At 40.0% G+C, this 19402-nt stretch overlaps 1 pseudogene across 1 annotated transcript; it reads left to right on the forward strand.

The window, feature by feature from the left end:
* The first annotated feature begins 7989 nt into the window (after positions 1-7989).
* LOC148130127 (tetraspanin-7 pseudogene) lies at positions 7990-11380 on the forward strand (annotated as a pseudogene). The gene has a single exon (XR_015750274.1). The product of XR_015750274.1 is annotated as a tetraspanin-7 pseudogene (transcript).
* The last annotated feature ends 8022 nt before the right edge of the window (positions 11381-19402 follow it).

A 19402-nucleotide genomic window follows, 5' to 3' on the forward strand; every position in this document is an offset into this window, starting at 1 on the left:
TTCTATTATTACCTTTTCCATTCCAAATTTTCAGTAAGGAGAGAAACAAACACCTTAATTCTAGCCTCTTTCATTCATGAATCTCAATCTAAACATCTTTTTGTTTCATTTCAATTATTTCAAATATAATCCTTTAATATTTATTTTAAAAATAAAGATAAACAATATGTGTTTTCATAATAATAATAATAATAATAATAATAATAATAATAATAGGTTACCAATGTCTCTTCTTGCTTTTAATAGTCTATATTAACTTATTAATTTAGTTGGTTCTTTGGTCTGTCATATTTCCTTTCCATTACACATTCTTTTTATAAATTCTAGATTAATACAAATTTTAACACTAAAGAAAAAAACAAGTATAGGTTTCACCTCTTTTACTGCTTTGAGTGTGACACCTCAATGATTAAAATATACCTTTATTCCCTCATCTTGATTCCCAATAAACCATTATTTTTAAGAAGTTACAATAATAATCATTACATATTTTCATTTGGATTCTGCAGCATATTTTCCCCCCTTAATTTTTAATAAAAGTTATCAGTATCTATATTACCCTATTTTCTAAATATTTTTAATTGCAGAAATATTCTTATTACCCCTTGTCACCCTGCAGAATCCCCTTTTAAATTCATCAACCATTATCTCTGAAAAAACAATTTCTTTTCAACGTTTTACTATTTCCATATTTCTTTATTTCATGCACCTGTTTCTTACTGCTTCTCCTCCCCTCTTTCCCCCATATCTTTTCTCATTCCAGTTTATATCCCTCTCTTTCTTAATATCTTCCTTTCTCCTTTTCTGCTGGGTATTTCTGCCTTTCCCGACTTCACAGGTATTCCCTTTGATTGCCTTCTTAAATCTCAACTTTTTAACCTTCCTTCTTTTCCCCACTTCTTTGTAGTGTTCTTTGTGTTAATTGTCTATTTAAAATGTCTTCTCCTTGAATCGACTCCTCCTCCTCTGAAGCTCTTTCTTCTTGTTCTTCAATCGCCATTTCCATTTTTTCTAACACAGAACAAAGTGATTCGCCTCTTTCCTGTAGTAATTCTCTCATATTTTTAAGTTCCACTTTTAATTCCCGAAGAGATATCATCATTACACACTCTTGTATTTTATGATTGTTAAAGTCCACAAAAAACCCACTTTTACTTTCCTTCTTTCTTCTTTCAATTTTCTAAAGTTCTCAATTATTCCAGTCCAGGGTCTATACCAAAAACATCAATCAATCCCACAGTCAGTCTTTCCTTGCTTTTTTCTTTATTCTGGTTCTGCTTTCACTTTTTAAGATTCTTACTTTGTTTCAATATTTCTTTAGTGTTATATCCACACAAGTTCATTCAGAAACAGGATGCTTTCCCTTTTGTTTGAGCTCAAGTTTTTGTCAAAAGGTGGCACTCTCCATTATACAAAGTCTTCACCTTTCCCCCCTATTTTTTTGTTTAGGGTTTTTCGAACCTCAATATTCCAGCACAGTCCAGTCTCCAATTTGTAAACTTTATTATTATTATTTTTTGACAATCTTAAGTCCAGCTTTATTTTATGCCTGTTTATTGCCAAAATATTTTAGTCCAATTTAGTTAAATCTTTAGTTCTGGCTTCTTCCTTTCCCGATTCGAAGCCCCGCTTAGCTGTCAAAAATATTTTCTTTTTTTTTTCCTGTCCCTTTGTAATTTCGCCGCTCACGTTTCTTTTCTTAAAAAGAAAAAGAACTGGTTGTTGACCGCTGCTCTAGATCAGGGGTGTCAAACCGGGAGGCGTCACTTGCAGGCCACGCCCACCCCAGCTCCACAAATGGAAAAAGTGTCGTGAAATGTCACATGACAGCAATGTGACGGCATGAATTTGACACCCGTGCACTAGATCAAACCAAAGCAGAAACTGTATTTCATTATTTAGTTTTATAGAGAAACATGTTGAAAACTAAGGAGGCTGTGATGCAATCCAGATCCAAAAGATAGGTGATTCAGAATGGGCGTGGGCTTTTATGTTACATCAAAAGTTCTTAACCACATTTCCCCCTTTGAATCTGGATTGCAGCACACCCCTAGAAATGAACACAGCTGGCTTTCAAGAGTACAGTGAATGCTTTGTAATAAATTAGCCGCTAGAAGGAGCTCACATATTCTTTTTTTAACCTTTCACAAATACAGCCAACTGGATACATTTCAATCTAGAGCTTGAACTGCGTACGGCATCTTCCATGCAGCAGTTTAAAAAACATAAATTGCAATATTACGAATCATCTTCAGTAATTTTTTATTAGAAGAGTATGAAATCAGCGATTGCAATTGATTTAATTTAGTTAATTCAAGAGTGGGATGTAAAAAGCCTTCTTAATGTATGGAATAGTTTAGGATTGTCATTCTGGTGACCATATCTAAAAGAAGTTAGGACTTCTACATTTTGAAAGGCTAGGTAGGCAGGGTTTATTATCGTATGACCTTCTCTGTAATTAAAAACCCTCATTTTCAATCCTGATCTTATACATCCTACCATGAAGGGGTTCTGCCTGGTGGAAAGTCAATCAGCTAGTCTCACTCCAAATCACATAAATGGGAAACCAGAGGATCTAAGCAATTAGAACTAGTAAAATAAGGGTCTCCTTTAACCCCTGCTATAAATATTTGGATGATTTATATCAATTTAGCATGTTAATTCTTAGGGAGATTATTTTGTTTTATTTCGTTTGAATTTGTTTTGGTATTTATAATAACTCATTTTTATGACTGTATATTATTATATTGCTGTAAATTAATGTCTTTTAATTTGTTTTTGTGTATTTCTTTTTCAAAATTACATTTTCTAAAGTGTAACACTTGATGACTACATGAATATATTTCTGCAGTTTCATTACCACTGTCAAGAAATATTGCTGGTTCTAATTGCTTTCCAAGAACTGCCACGCATAGAACATAGAACATTAATAGAGCTAAAAAATAGAGCTAAAAAATAGAGCTAAAAAAAAGTTATATCAAACTGAATTATTATTTAATTTTTCTTAATCGAATTATACGGTATAATGATAGATTTCATAGGGTCTAGTGTCTTTACTTTCTTTATTGTAAAGTGGTTATTTATTTGGTATTCTTTCCATTAGAGACAGAGCTGCTTTTTAATATATGTCTGTTTTGTGTTTTTTATATGTAAATTCAGTTAATAAATATTAATTTGGTATCAAACCTGCTTTGGATGAGCATGTTTAGGGTTGCCGTATATGGGCTGTAAAAGTCAGGATAATAAGTGAAAGGCAGGAAAGGGAAACAGAAGGAAAAAAAAAATCTTGCTTCCATTCAATGGTCATCTGGATTTTTGTGGCTGTGAACATCCTGAACTCCAAACAATTCTACTCTCAACATCTTTGGAAATTTGGCTCTTGTCTCAGGCTTTGCAGTAGGGTGGTTGTTGGTTTTTCTACAGAGATTAGAAATGATTTTTCTTTTCCTGGACATACATTTTTAAAAATTGTTCTTTTTTAAAGCGTAAGTTGTCTGAGGTCATCTAGTTGCAGGGGTCTCCAATCTTAGCAACTTTAAGACTAGTGGACTTCAACTCCCAGAATTCCTCAGTCAGCTTTGCTGGCTGAGGAATTCTGGGAGTTGAAGTCCACAAGTCTTAAAGTTGCCAAGGTTGGAGACCCCTGAATTCTAGAGCAAGGCAGCCTCCAAATTTAACAAATACATACATGAATAAAATAACCCAAATATCTATGGTTTATTCAAATAAATTGTACCTGTAGTTAAACAAATAGTGACATTAGTCACCTGCTTACTCAGCTGTTATTCTCATTATGTTCAATTAGGCCTAATCCATAGGTGAGTGGGTACAATATTTCATTTTGTGTGATAAAAGTATCCTCATTAGCAAAGGAAACAATGATAAATTAAAAATGCAAATCTATTGAAAAAACAATCCAAGTGCTCCCATAACAACTCAACCTTCCACACGAAGAGCTGTGTAAGAATAGTATCCAGGTAAACACAAAGTGCAATGACCTAAGATTTCAGAAAACAGGAAACAGACCACCTATACAACATCTTCCAACAAAATGGATACCCGAGGCAACTCTGTCAAAAAGTGCCCGACTCAACCCACTGTAGCACCATCAGCATAAGCTATGAAAAGGACATTTATTTTTATTTATTTATTTGATTTGCCAATTGTTTACAAGATAATAAGTATAAGTGTATACATAGTTGTGAATACATGAAATGGGTACATATAAGAAAAATAAAAGAATAAGAGAAACAATAGGACAGGGACGGTAGGCACGTTGGTGCGCTTATGCACGCCCCTACAGACCTCTTAGGAAAGGGGTGAGGTCAATAGTAGACAGTCTAAGGTTAAAGTTTTTGGGGTTTGGGGAAGAGACTACAGAGTCGGGTAGAGTATTCCAGACATTGACCACTCTATTGCTGAAGTCGTATTTCCTGCAATCAAGTTTGGTGCGGTTAACCTTGAGTTTGTATCTATTGTGTGCTCTTGTGTTGTTATGGTTGAAGCTGAAGTATTCATTGACAGGTAGGACATTGCAATGTATGATTTTATATACCATGCTTAAGTCAGACCGAAGACGGCGTAATTCAAGGTTTTCTAGTTCTAGAATTTCTAAGTCTGGTGGCATAAGGTATTCTACAACGAGTAGAAGAGTGGAGATTGCCATATATCAAAAAACATTTCAAAAACAACCGACAGACTACAACCACATGACGTTATCGTAGCACACGTGTCAACTAATGCCCTCCAAAATATCTTAAGCAAACCAAAAGATCAATAACCCCAGAAGAAAAAAAAGCAGAAGTCGTCTACAACATGCAGTGTAAGAAGTATAAGTCAACCTCGGGTCCTGCTGACTGACCCAGACTGGATCTTGCATAGAGTACAAGGACTACAACAGCCACCAGGCAGGCAGAAGTTGAGCCAAGTACATCCATAAATACCAATTAGCAGTCAGAAAACAAGGCACAACACATTGACCAACATCTACTAGAGTTTCAATTGGAACACTGCAGGCATTGTAGACCAAATCCCAAAGTTCTAGGCTATTCCTGGAAGCTTGGGGTTCTAGTAAAGCAGACCTCAATAGCCATATGGAGATAAACCATACAGTATTTACACACCATTCATAAAGAGACAATAAAAAACTAAGAAGGAAACAAAAGGTCCAGAACATATCCTGTCCAGTCTACCAGCCAATATCCAGATAAGTAGGGATTAACACTAGACAAACAAGCAGACAGAAAACAATGCCCTAATCAAGTAACTACTAAGGAGAAAACCACATTTTCACCAACATGGTAGGGCAAATTATTATATATAAATGGAGCAAACCCCACACTCATCAGTACTGACAATGTTATCTAGTTGGGTAATAAAATGTCTGCAAGCAACCAAGCTCAGAGACCACCAAGGACTCCACAGTAATCTTCTCAACCATTATGAACACCAACAGACTTCAATCGTACAACTTTCTCAATCACATTAATGGTTTTTTTCCCTCTAGTTAATTGTAACTTTTAGAAGTAATAGAAATAACACTTAGAACCAAGGTTTCTAACTTAACCTAATATAAAAATAGAACAGGAAACATTTTGTCTCTCCAATATTCTTGTATCTCAAATATTTCAAAGCAGATATTTCAAAATACTGTCAGTTTCCATTGTTTCTCCAAAATAAACCAAGCCTCGTAACACATTCTTCTCACAGAGTAAAATGTAGAGGGCAACCAGTGTATTGTGTTTAGCTTAAAGCAAGTTACATGTAAATTATTAATCCACATAGATTTCTTGTCTTTCCTATGAATAAGACAAACGGCTGATCTCAAATACAGATTGACAGAAATTTTCCAATCACTTTATGTATTTTATAACAGTTAGAGGCATTTTATTACTTTATTTTAAAACCACTAACCATGTGATGGAAAAATGAGGAAAGCAATCTGTCCACAATCCATAGGTGACCTTAATGAAACATTTAATCATGAATCAGTACTTTAAGCTTCATGAACCCAAGTATCAAAATCAAGCAATTTGGCATAAACTGAAAATATAAAATCATAATTTTATCTTAAAATGTATGTTAAACTTCAGCTTTATAAATCAGAGAACGCACGAGTTGCTTTTTCACATATTTTCACGGTGTACTTATTTAATTGGCAAATTAATCTTGCTGTTTAATATTCCCTTTGATATGAATTTCTATTTAGATTAGTTTTTATGGCTAATAACTTTCAATTTAAATAGTTGACTAGATCAGGGGTTGCCAACCATTTGGACCTCAGGGACCACCAAACTCAAAATTTTAAATCCCAGGGACCACTAACCGGTTCTGTAGGCGTGGCCTAAATTGTGGGTGTGGCTTGATGGTCATGTGACTGGCTGGACATGGTTTGTATGTAAATATTATAAATATTTATATAAATATTGAATTTTCATAAAAAAGAGCAACTTTTACCCAAAATCAGGCAAAGCAGGCAGGCAAATTGAGTTGCTCATAGAATCACAGATTCATTCAGAAATCTATCTATCTGCCATCGGCTAGCTCAGTCTGTCACATAAAATTTGCTTGCAAGCAACCTCATAAAATTTGCTAGCAAGCAAACTCACAAAATTAACTCACAACACACCATGTATGTAAATATTGAATTTTTTATAAAAAAAGAGCAACTTTTACCCCAAATCAAGCAAAGCAGGCAGGCAAATTGAGTTGCTCACAGAATAATTCAATGATCTATCTGCCATCGGCTAGCTCAGTCTCTCAAGTTTGCTTGCTGTGAGTCTGCACTGAATAATAGAACCTTCAGTCCTAAGGGAAGTTTGGCTGTGCTTAAAAGGAGAGCCGAAATCTAAAGACTAGCTAGAAAGCAAGAAATCCAACCATTTCCTGCTTCCTAGCTAATCTAAATTTCATGGCACAGCTGAACAGATGATGGTTGGAAAAAGGAAAAATAGCAATTTAGCAGGCAAGTTTGCTGGGTAAGGAGTGAGTGGGCGGGGAGGGTTCCCGCGGGCCATGTGGGCGGTGCAGCCTTGTGTTTCTGTGCAGCCTGGATTAATTGCTTTGGGGGGTGCTCTGGGGGTGAGATTTCTCTGTGGCCCTCCAAAATTTTCTCACGGCCCATCAGTGGGCCGCGGCCCACCAGTTGTCAAACACTGCTCTAGATTTCTTTTAGTCCTGAGTTTAAATCTCACAATTTGGGAGTTAAATTTATGTTCTAATACTATGTAACATATTGCTTTAGCAACTACAGGTAGTCCTCAACTTACAATAGGTTGCTTAGGACCATTTGAAGTTACAATGGACTTTCCTAGGGTTCTTATGACCCAGTTCTGAATTCTGACAGCTACCTCCTCCTTGTAGTCATGTCAGGGGTCGGGCAACAGGTTCATTCAGGACTGAATAATAACTCGGGACTTGCTGTGTAACTTCTAAACACTTTTTCTTAAATTAATGCATAATAAAGGAAATTCTTGCTAAGGTTGGTTGCAAAGTCCACATTCATCTCCATCAACAGTGCCTTGTATTTTAAAAGAGTTGATGTTTTTCAGATTGTGGCATGTCACAGAAATATTTTGAGCACATTTTGAGTTGAAAAGCAGAATGCCATGCTGGGGTGTTACGTTGCTGGTAAAGAGTATATTGAAAAATGATGGATTCAGCTTTGCAGTGGGGGAAAAGCATATTTTATTTAAATAGAATCTTATATTCTGGGGTGAGGGGATCAAGGGAAAGCACCATCAGCTTGCTAAATAAGTAAATCGGGGCTCTCGTGGAAACTGATTTTTTTGTCTGGCAGTTCAGCAAGAAGCAATCTTTGATGTTTAAAACCTTCCTAGCATCGGGAAACCAGAGAACCATGACAAACCAATTAGCAACTTGGATATCAAGGTGGGGCATGTAACAGGAGAGACAGGGACAGGAGCCCTTGAGTGACAATTTGAGAGGCAGGCAATTCTCTGGAACTGTTAGAAACAGCTTGTACTGCAAGCCCAAGGTTGAATCAGTCCAGCGACACAGTTGATCAGGGAAACAACCCAACTGCGTTTGTGTTGCTCTGGTGGCAGACAACTCTACAGACTAGCAAGCTTGCATTTTGGATTCTGACCAGGTTGAACCAATTACTAGCTCTCTTTTTTTTTTCCTACTCTGTGAGAACGGCCCTAAAACATAGCAGCAATATTCTCCAGCACGTTTTTTCTAACTAGAACATCTTGCTGTAGTATTATCAGCATTCCTCAAGAATCTCTGGTGAGGCAACCAAGACTATCCAGTTGACAAGGTGGAGAATAAAGGGGGAGCTCAGGAGCATCCCGTGACAGCATACAAGGAGCACTATCTGAGATCAATAACTAGAAGCACCTGAGAAATCCTCCTCTCGTCATCCAAAAGGTATCATGGCTCTCCTCAAACTTTTTCTCATGGCTTTCAGCTTTGTCTTCTGGGCAGCTGGTCTAATTATGCTCACCATTGGTATCTGGGCCAAGATTTCATTAGGTACCTACCTGATGCTGTCAACCAATCCATACCCTCCCAACCCCTTCATTTTGTTGGCTGCTGGCATCACTATCATCGTATGGGGCTTTCTGGGTTGCTTTAGTGCTGCCACGGAACATCGTTGCCTCCTGCGCACTTATGGGGGTTTCCAGCTGGCTGTCTTGGCGGCAGGACTGACGGCAGGGCTGTCTAGCTTGTTTTATCGTGAGAATATCGCAGAGGGTTTCCAGAATGGACTGCAAGAAGCCATCAATTCCTACACCAAGGATGAGGAAAAAGCAAAGGCCCTGGATTTCATTCAGCGCAACCTGAATTGCTGCGGCATAGAGAGTTACCGTGACTGGTTTTCCTCACCCTGGTCGGTGGAGCAACGGCGACCTAATGGCTCTGTGCCCATCAGCTGTTGCAGGACCCGAAAAGGTTGCTTGCATGCTCCACTCCCTTCCGATGCCAGAGGTATTTACCACAATGGATGCTTCAGAAAGGTGCACGACTTTGTCAGCTACAATATGTTCTACATCGCCTCAGCTGCACTTGGACTGGCCATCATGCAAGTTGTGGGGATCATCCTTTCTTGCCTCCTGGCTGCACGTATCCCACCACAGGCAGAATCATCCGCAGGGACCACCCCACAATGAATATGGAGTCCTGGGAGCCTTCCTTCTTCCCAGGCACTGTAGCCTTCTTCCATAAACTTCACTTTGCAGGACCAAATTCTCCCACATCTGTTGGTTTGTTGCATATCAGACTCTTGTAGAATCCTTTGCTCCATCTACCGTAGCATTCCTGATTCTTCAGTGGTTCATTCTCCTTATTCGCCATTCTTTTTATCCATGTCACCATGGCAAGAAACTACTTAATGTTTTTCCTTGTTCTCCTTTCTCATAAGATAGAACAATGCTGTTCTGTCTTCCAGAACTTTGTTTCCAATTAGCTTCCATTTTAATACCTTTAAGCAACCGGAATTGGCAGCCCTTCTATAATTCATCTGGAGATTTTTTTGGCTCACTTCACAGATAATTAAACTGTAAAGCTATTCTCGGTTGGATGCCTTTTAAAAACTACTTTTTCTATCAACAGTGCTAGGAAGAACAAAACCTCTTTTTTTCTTCTTCTTGTGTCAGCCAGTGAAACTTTTGTGATAACAGGTTGCTGGAGAAGGGGAGTGAAGAGAATTGAGAAGATAACACAGATTAAGGTTAGAAGTTAGTCCCAGTATTATGATAAGAATGTAGGGGAGGGATTGTAACTTATTATAATTCAATCATAGTATACGGTAATGTTTCTTGAAAAAAAATAATGCTACATGCACTTCAGCCTAGAAACAGGACCTGTTATTTCAATAGAGTTTATTCTGAAGAAAATCCATTGGATTACAACCTAAATGGCAACCCTCATGCGCTCATGAAAAGTCTCTTTGACATCATGTTATAGGTCTTAAATTCAGTTCCTCCTTTAAATGGTATTCAAGTAATTTATCCACATTTTTAAAGATGTAGTTATAGGGCTTAGGAGATTTAAGCTAGTTGCTCTAGTCTAGACTGTCTACCTGGTACCTAATATTTTATTTTAAGCTGATATCAGCATACATTAAGTACTGTATGTGACCATTACAGAATTTAAAAACTTCGACTGTAATTTTGGATTTTGTTTTAATTAGCAAGGAAACACATTTCCCTATTTAGTAATGTTATATCATCAGAGTTTTCTTTGTATTTCTCCACAGCCTTTCTTTCTATTGCTTTTCTTTCTATTGCCTTTCCTTGTAAAGCATATTCAACATCATAATGGGATGGACAGAGAAAACTTTTGGCGGCCTACTAATAACATGGATAATTTGGCTATCTCATCTTTGGCACATGTTTTTCCTGAGGTTAACTCTTCAAAGTTAAACTACTCATGTGATATGTCATTTGCAATTCCTTCCATAAGAGCTAATAAGTAGCTGTGGGCATTAAAGTTGCTGATCTTGACAGAAGTAAAGGAAGTTAAATTCTTTTTCCTGGAAATTTTCACAAAGAGAAAAATGTGTGTTATCTTCCAGAGTAAGATCTTGCTATCTAAGACAGAAAAAGAGAAGTTTAGCCACTATCCTTTCTTGTTTTGTTATTTAGAGGAATTATTCTGTTTGATTCAGTTTCTTTTAAATTACAAATTGCCAGAGAAATCAATGGGTAATAATTTCTCAATGACTGGTATGGCTACATTTATGTCTGACTTTTCAAGTGGTCTGATTGTCACAGACTTTCGTATTCTGTTCAATACCCAGGAACTTATCTTTAGTCAATGCTGGCTGAGGAATTTTGGGAGTTGAAATCCACACATTTTTACAGTGGTCAAGTTTGTAAAAAAAAAAAGTTTAAACAGCTTCACGATAACAGTATTACATTTCTAATCATTAAAACGACTGCCTAATAAAATAAATAAATCTCTCTAATGCTTGCAAACTGAAATGATCAAGCTGAAGAAGGAAAGCCAAAAAGTATAGTGGTATAATTCAGTGAAGGTATAGCATATGAATTGTCTGGTTTTTAAATTTCATGTGTAGTTATGAAAAGTGAGCTTAGCTTACAAATACATTTGAAGGAATTATGGTAATGTTTATGATATTACATTTTTATTTGTAATTAGTCTAGGGGTGGGCAGCTTGCCATATTCTATTGTGTACGTCTAGTAAGTAAATAACTGTGATATAACAGTTCCTAAAATTTATCATATATGGCAATTTTTAAAAAGTTGAATTTTCCTTTCTATTTCTATATTTCTACAATTGTGTATTTTATGTTGTAACACAAGAAACGATGTACTTTTTAAAGAAATCAGCCATTTTTGCAAAGGGATTCTTTATGCCTGGAAAATAAATTCATCCCTGCAAATTGCAACTGTATTTAAAAATGTTCTCTCTCTCCCCCTATCCCGCTGTCCCCCTCTCTCTCTCTTTGTGTGTATGTGTGTGTTCACACGTGTACGTTTGTTAGATCCTCATTCTTCCTGACTTGGTGAAAGTCTCCAGACAGTGACCTGCAGGTGAGCCCAGGTGATCCATACGTGGAAAGGGGTGTTCCTAGCTTGGTCTGCCTCCTTCTCAAGAAATCATTATTGGACCCAACCTGTCTGGATAATTTTTGTCCCTTGTACATGGGTGGTTCTGGGCAGCTGACCACGTGGAGTTGAGAGTGGGGGAGTATTTATACCTTCTTTTGGACTTTGCACTTGAACTTCCTGTTCCTGTGCAAGAACATGTATTCTATTGGCTGTTGTCAGACTCCCATAGGGCCATGTACAAATCCTAGGAGTTTGTCTGAGCTAAGTTTGGTTGAAGTTTGAACTGCTGGGGGTGGTACAACTGAGATGATGCAATGAAAGGGCTTTGGGCAATTCCTGCTGTGGCTGAGGAATAATCCTACCTTTGTTGGATCTTGGGTGAGGGCATTTGCTTATGAATAGAGCTATCTATCTCTTTATCTCTTAAGTGCTGACATCTGTGGAGGGCTATTAAGAAAGGTGCTTTCCAACAGCACATTTCTCCATTTCTCATCCAGGGAAATATAACATTCTGCCTTTTTAATATTTCTCAAAATAATTCATTCTTCTAGGAGAGAGGTGGGCACTAACTTCCTACACTCATATTGTCAACTGAATTGTTTTAATACCTCTCTCTATATATACCTAATATAGCTATGAGCTAATTAAGTGATAGCAAAGACATCAGGTTTGTTTATGTTGGATGCCTCCCGATTGCTTCTTGAGTGAGTTAACCACGTGAAGAGGCAAACAAATCTCATGCCTATTAAGGCAAAGAATCTTTTTCTCTCCCAGTCACCCTTTCTTTGAGGTTTGTGAAACTGAGAATAGTACAGTCAATGTCCAATGTGTGCATGCTCTGTGCATTGGCTAGACCACTGCTGAATCAACCCTTTGTAAAAGGAAAAGAAAGCGGCGGAGGGCACCAGTCTCTCAGACCCAAAAGAGGACTGCAGTGTGTGAAAAAGTTATGGACTGAAGTGAAAGAGGTGATTCCCCAGAGGTGGAGCCTGTCCTTACTGGTTGGCTTCCCAATGGATATCAACACACTCTACATTGTCCATACATAGTCCGTGAGCCGAAATCAGAGGTGGAATTCAGCAGGTTCTGACCAGTTCTGGAGAACCGGTAGCGGAAATTTTGAGTAGTTCAGAGAACCAGCAAATGCCACCTCTGACTGGCCCTGCCCTCATCTGCCTCCAGAGTCACAGCTGATTGGCTGACTCGTCTTTTGTTGCCCTGCACGGGAGAACGGAGCTGGAAAGCAGGTTAGTTGGATGGGGAGGTAATGGGGATTTTGCAGTATCCTTCCCCTGACACGCCCATCAAGCCACACCACACCCACCAAGCCATGCCTACAGAAATGGTAGTAAAAAAAATTGAATCCCACCACACTAGTTGAAATATTAAGGAAAACAGCTTTTCAGGAGCAAAGCTCCTTAAGTTGTCTTCAAGCTACTTCATCTGTTGGAAGGATACTGAGGTACAGAATGGGAATGTGTGCTCAGGAAAATTTAATGAGCTGTATTTGTGCTAAGGCAAGGAATCTGGGTAAATATGCTCCAAATAAATGACAATCCATTAGCTGCAAAACCCAAATTGCATATGGCTTCTTCTCGTCCATCATGTAAAGCAATATATGCAATATTAGGCTGTTCAGAATTTTTCTTCTCCTGCACCATTCCTTTTACAGCCTCATATACATAACCTTTCCAGAAGAAGTTCATTTACCCAATGGATCTGCTAGGCATATTTTGTAGATGGATATATATAGCAGAATCTCTGGATGCCCTATAGCAAGACACCATGTTTCTTGCAACGTTTTACTATTTTACCATTCAGCTAAAAACAAAGGGACTTTCGGTAACTGGTGCAGGCATTTGGGTACTGTGTTCTGCTATTGGAGAATATGATTGGATCCCATACACCACTAAGCCCTGGTATGCTTTAACGGTTTTGTTGAAGGAGCCATAAATATGTTGACAGACCACAGCATGAGAAGCCAAGCTTAAATGTACCACACAGTGGGTTACAATGATGTTTGAACCTTTTTACATTCCATTCGCCATGAAGCAAATAGGACCATTTGGTGAGAAGTGAGGGGGAACGATCACATTATGTATCAGCAGAAAAAAAGCAAATGGGATGGAAGAAAAAATAGCTTAACCAATTTATTCCCTTTCCAAACCATTCCCAGATTTTTAATGTCCTGACATTAACAGCCACATTAGAATTTTCCATTCTGTGCAGTTTGAATTAAAAATGGATAAGTGGTGTGGGTTTTTTTTTACCTCAGAAATGTCTAGTCTAATTATCACTTCTGCCTTTCTGTGTATAGAATATGTGCTAATGCAGTTTCAAAGTGGGCTTCAGAAGAGATGGAATTGAAAGCCTGTTAATCAAACTACTGAAATGCATCGGTGTTGAAATTCACTACGTTAAGACTTTTTGTGCCAACATTCAGGGGATCATGGTTCTGCCCCCTCATCTCCAATGTGCTTGCATGCAGGGGTGTGCTTCAAAAAATTTAGCAACTGGTTCTCTGCCTGGTTGCTGGGTGGGCATGGCCATGGTAGGCATAGTCTAGTCCAGAGCTCTCCAAACTTGGCAACTTTAAGACTTGTGGACTTCAACTCCCAGAATTCTCCAGCCAGCATAGCTGGCTGGAGAATTCTGGGAGTTGAAGTCCACAAGTCTTAAAGTTGCCCTGGCTGGAGAATTCTGGGAGTTGAAGTCCACAAGTCTTAAAGTTGCCAAGTTTGGGGGCCCCTGGACTAGTCGGCCTCCTGCACCACCCTGGTCTGGGAGCGAAAATGGGCTGTGGGGAGGGGGGGCATTTTCAACCTCCCCGGACTCTGGAGGCTTTCCTTGATCCTCCAGGAGAGGGAAAATGGCCTCCCTGGGCTCCGGAGGCTCTCTGGAGGTCGGAAACAGGCCTGTTTCTGGCCTTCTGGTAGGCCCATTTTTTCCCCTTCCCGAGCCTCTATGCTTACCTACGATCCAAAACAGGCTGTGTGGGGACTCTTGGGAGGGGCGGGAGGGGCCAGCCGGGGTGAGATTTGCCAGTTCACTGAACTGGCCATAAAATTAGATATCGGTTCACCCAAACCAGTGTGAACTGGTAGCAGCCCACTCCTGCTTACATATTATGCTGCTTTCTCTTCCCCCGTTTGTTCAGAAGTATTACTTGTATTTATGCATACCAGATACTGGACTCTCACAAAGTTTCTTCCAACAGCAAGATTCGTTTTGATCTTTGCATGGTTCATTTCTAAGCACAAAAACCAGATCAAATTATCCCACAAAACAGTGCAATTAAAAATAAAATAAAAGCAGCACTCACTCAATTTTTTTAAAAAAATGTGGCACGTATTTGCAATCATGGGGATCAAATCCAGGTGCAATGCGTGTAAAAATGGGATAGGACTTGTAACTCATGTCTATGTTTACCATTTTCACCCATGACCAATGGGAGATTTCATGTTTGTATATGAAATGTAGTATATGACTATATGTCATAACCATCTTGAAAACTTCCAAACCTTCTGTGTTTCCTCTCATTTAATCCTGAAGTAATAGCGAGACACACATAGATACAATTAAAGTAGAATCATTTTGTTAGGTAGACAAAATGTAGTAAAAGCATTACTATCATGATCATCCAGTCTGGTCTGTCAAGCCATAGGCTCTATGTTTCAAAACTCTTTAAATATTTATATAATATGAGTTTAAAAAATAGGCCTGAATGTGGTCCATTTCTTAAATTGTCTTCTGGACAGAACTCAGATTTGATTGTAGATGAAAATCGGTCGTTTGATTTCCCACCACTGGGGTGGGGAACAACAAAAGCTAAAGTTTTGGGCACACATTCTGGAGAGAGAAAAGTTCCTGGTGTTCTTTTGGGCTCCAGTACGAGCCTAAAAGCTTGGAAGAATAAACCAAAACGTAAAATCACTGAACTGGTAGTTACACCTTGGATCCCACCCCTGCAGTAGATGTTACGTTATTGTAGTGGTCTATATCCACGAATGTCCAGGTTGCTGCATTTTGCACCAGCCATAATGTTTGGTTTGTGATTGTGTTGAAATGTCTTAAATCACTTTTGCACAATCCAGGGACATTTCAACTCTGAAAATTTCAACCCTGAAGCAGCTGTGTCGAGCATTTGGACAAATATCAGAGCAACAGAAGTCAAACTAATTCTGAGCTATTGCTTTTATCTGAGTGATAGAGAAGTGTATCAAGGGGAAACCGACAGCTAAATCTCTGGCAGGTGGGAGAAGATTGTTCACAGCTCTGGGTTTTCTCTCTTGCTTTGTAAACTGCTGGTTTTTTTTTTTTTTAAACTTATTTTCTGTGGAGAAGCTACAACTCATGCACAGTAGGCGGAACTGTGCAAGTAACTCCCATGCTTCACACCCAAATGCCGCTAAGGCATGTGAAATTACATAAATAAAAAGATTGCTAATACCATGTTGGTTCGATTAATCCCCTGGATTTTGTTGGCCGCCTGCGCCTTCCTCACACCAGACACCTATTTATTCAGCAGGTTCTGGCCAGTTCTGGAGAACCGGTAGTGGAAATTTTGAGTAGTTTAGAGAACTGGCAAAGACCACCTCTGACTGGCCCCGCCCCCATCTCTTCTCTGCTTCCATCAAGTCCCAGCTGATCCGCTGGGTCTTCTTTGGTTGCCCTGCACAGGAGAACGAAACTGGAAAGCAGGTTAGTGGGGTGGGGAGGGAATGGGATTTTACAGCATCCTTCCCCTGCCATGCCCACCAAGCCACTCTCACCAAGCCACGCCCACAGAACCAGTAGTAAAAAAATTTGAATCCCACCACTGTGGTATACCCTTGTGTCCTGTAGCATTAAAAAATGCAAAGCCTTTATTACTTAGCCTGTTTTTTAAAACTTTGGGGACGCAGTTTGTCCACATTTTTTTGTGAGATGCTATAATATCCTGCAATTCACAAATTTAAGAAGCACCAGCAGTTATAGAGCATCTACCAGAGCTTAACAGCTTATATCAAAATGACAAAAACAGCACTATGCTGTCCCAGGGCAAGCTATACCAGGGGTGGGATTCTACTGGTTCTGTCCACCTCTATAGAACCGGTAGTTCTGAAGAGCAGCAGAGAACCGGCTCTATTTCTGCTGCTGTTTTGGCCTACCCACCTGCCCGGGCTCTTACCTGACCTTTATTTCCTGCTTTTTCAACCGCAGCTGCTTTGCGCGACACAGCTGCGGTTGAAAAAGCAAGAAAAAAGGGCTTTTCCAACCACTGCGCGCTTGCACGCAGCGCTGCTCAGCTGTCTGGGCAGCTCAGCAGGTTGTAATTTGCACTCGCGCGACACATAGCAACAGAACCAGTAGTCGCATCCCATCCCTGAGCTACACCCTTCTTACACGTACACGTGGCATCATAATGCATGTTAAGAGGGAACGGGGCCTGCATTGCAATGTCATAACACTGTCCCCTCCGTTGCCTCTTCCTGCAGATACCATAATTAGCAGTCTCTTTCATTTTATCACCAGGATATCATCTCTGATGTACGAGAAAGTGGTGGCCCCCAAAAGGGAAGTTAAAAAGAAAGAAAGAAAGAAAGAAAAAGAGAGAGACAGACAGACAGAGAGAGAGAGAGAAAGAAAGAAAGAAAGAAAGAAAGAAAGAAGGAAGGAAGGAAGGAAGGAAGGAAGGAAGGAAGGAAGGAAAGAAGGAAAGAAAGAAAGAAAGAAAGAAAGAAAGAAAGAAAGAAAGAAAGAAAGAAAGAAGGAAGGAAGGAAGGAAGGAAGGAAGGAAGGAAGGAAGGAAGGAAGGAAAGAAGGAAGGAAGGAAGGAAGGAAGGAAGAAAAGAAAGAAAGAAAGAAAGAAAGAAAAAGAGAGAGACAGAGAGAAGGAGAGAGAGAGACAAAGAAAGAAAGAAAGAAAGAAGGAAGGGAGGAAGGAAGGAAAGAAAGAAAGAAAGAAGGAAAGAAAGAAAGAAAGAAAGAAGGAAGGAAGGAAGGAAGGAAAGAAAGAAAGAAAGAAAGAAAGAAAGAAAGAAAGAAAGAAAGAAAGAAAGAAAGAAAGAAAGAAAGAAAGACAAGCATTTCAAATAGGTGCTTCATTTTACTGAGTGGGTGGTTTTCAGTGCCTACAGAAAAATAAAATGGCCACAGGGATGGGGTTGTTAATTGAAAGAATACTAAAAATAAAATTTATGACTGACTGGCTTGCTGGTTTCACGTTAGACTAGAAGAGCTACTAATTGAAAGAAATGTTAGAGACTGCAGCATTTCCCAAATAGGAAGAGGAAGATTTCCCCCCAAATAATTATCTCTGCATGGAGTAGGTGAGGGTTTAGAAAGCTACCGAGCACTATTAAAAATAAGGAAGGGAGCCAATGTACAAATGACTATGAACATTGTTGTTGCAAATCTTAGGTGCTTTGAATTGTTATTTTCTGGTATAAAATGAAAGAAAATCATTCCTCGGGGAAGAGGGGATGTTGTTTGCCTGATGTCAGCCCTTTGAAGTAGACCAGATCAGGAAACAACTCTTACATTTTTTGTTTCACACAGTTAAAATTTGCTTAAACATTGCAGTCACCTAAATACAGTATCTTTATCTAAGTAACTTTAGGGACACAGTGGCTAAGACGCTGAGCTCATGGATCAGAAAGGCCAACAGTTTGGTGGTTCGAAACCCCAGCATCGTGTAATGGAGTGAGCTCCTGTTACTTATCCCAGCTTCTGCCAACCAAGCAGTTTGAAAGCATGTAAAAATGCAAGTAGAAAAACAGGGGCCACTTTGGTGGAAGGTAACAGCGTTCTGTGCGCCTTCTGCATTGAGTCATGCTGGCCACATGATCATGGAGACGTCTTCAGACAGCGCTGGCTCTTCGGCTTTGTAACGCAGGGGTCCCCAACCACCGGTCCCTGGACCGGTACCGGTCCGTGGATGATTTTTTACCCGGCCGCAAAGCTTGGGCGCCGCGAGGGAGAGAGAGGGAGAAAAGAGCGCTACGGTATGCCCAGCGCTAATCTCCCTTTTCCTCTCCTTCTCCTTCTCCCCCGTCAACCACGCATACGCACGCACGCAGATAAAGCTGTTGCTGTTGCTGCTGCTGCTGCACCACGACCCGGAGGAACAGATTGAGCACAGGCGCTGAAGGAGCGCCACGGCATCCGTCGCCAGAGCGCAAGGAAGCAACAGCAGCTGTGGCGGCGGCAGCTGCTGCGCCTCCGACTTTCCCGGGGAAGGTCATTCCCTGGCCAGTTGAGTTTCCCGGCCCACACTTGCACCCCTCGCCCCCCCCCCTGCTGCCCACTTCCTCACAGGCGGAGGCGGGAAGCTGCGAGGAATTTGGGCGTGCTTTCTAGCTGGCTGTGCCAAGTCTTTTTTTTTTTTGCCCGAGGCTGGAAAGAAGAAGGGCAACGGGTCACTGAGGAAGGTGAGAGAGACTGAGAAGGGAGAGAGAAAAGCCCGGCTAAAGCAGCTCCGCGCTGCTTTAGGGACTAGTAGTAGAAGGCGGTGGTTGGTGGCACTTGCCACCAGGCGATGCTTCCGGGTTTTCGGTTGGAAAGCGGCGTTTGGGTGCTCGTGCCTTAGTTTCGTCGAGGGGGGTGGTGGCTTCGAACGAAGAGGCATCCCGATGGCGGTGGAGTCTGGCGTTACTCAGGTACCGGTCCGTGGAAGAATAAATAATTGTGAAACCGGTCCCTGGTTCAAAAAAGGTTGGGGGCCACTGTTGTAACGGACATGAGCACCGCCCCCTAAGAGCTGGAAACAACTAGCACGTATGTGCGAAGGGAACCTTTACCTTTTAAGTATCTTTATGAATGAAGTTTATGACAAAGCATTGTGCAAGTACCTGTCCTCTTGCCTGCTGTGCAAATAATT

This window comes from Notechis scutatus, chromosome 6 (assembly GCF_049901735.1).
Source record: "Notechis scutatus isolate UNSWTSFEM ecotype Mainland chromosome 6, rNotScu1.2, whole genome shotgun sequence".
NCBI classification, from domain to species: domain Eukaryota; kingdom Metazoa; phylum Chordata; class Lepidosauria; order Squamata; family Elapidae; genus Notechis; species Notechis scutatus.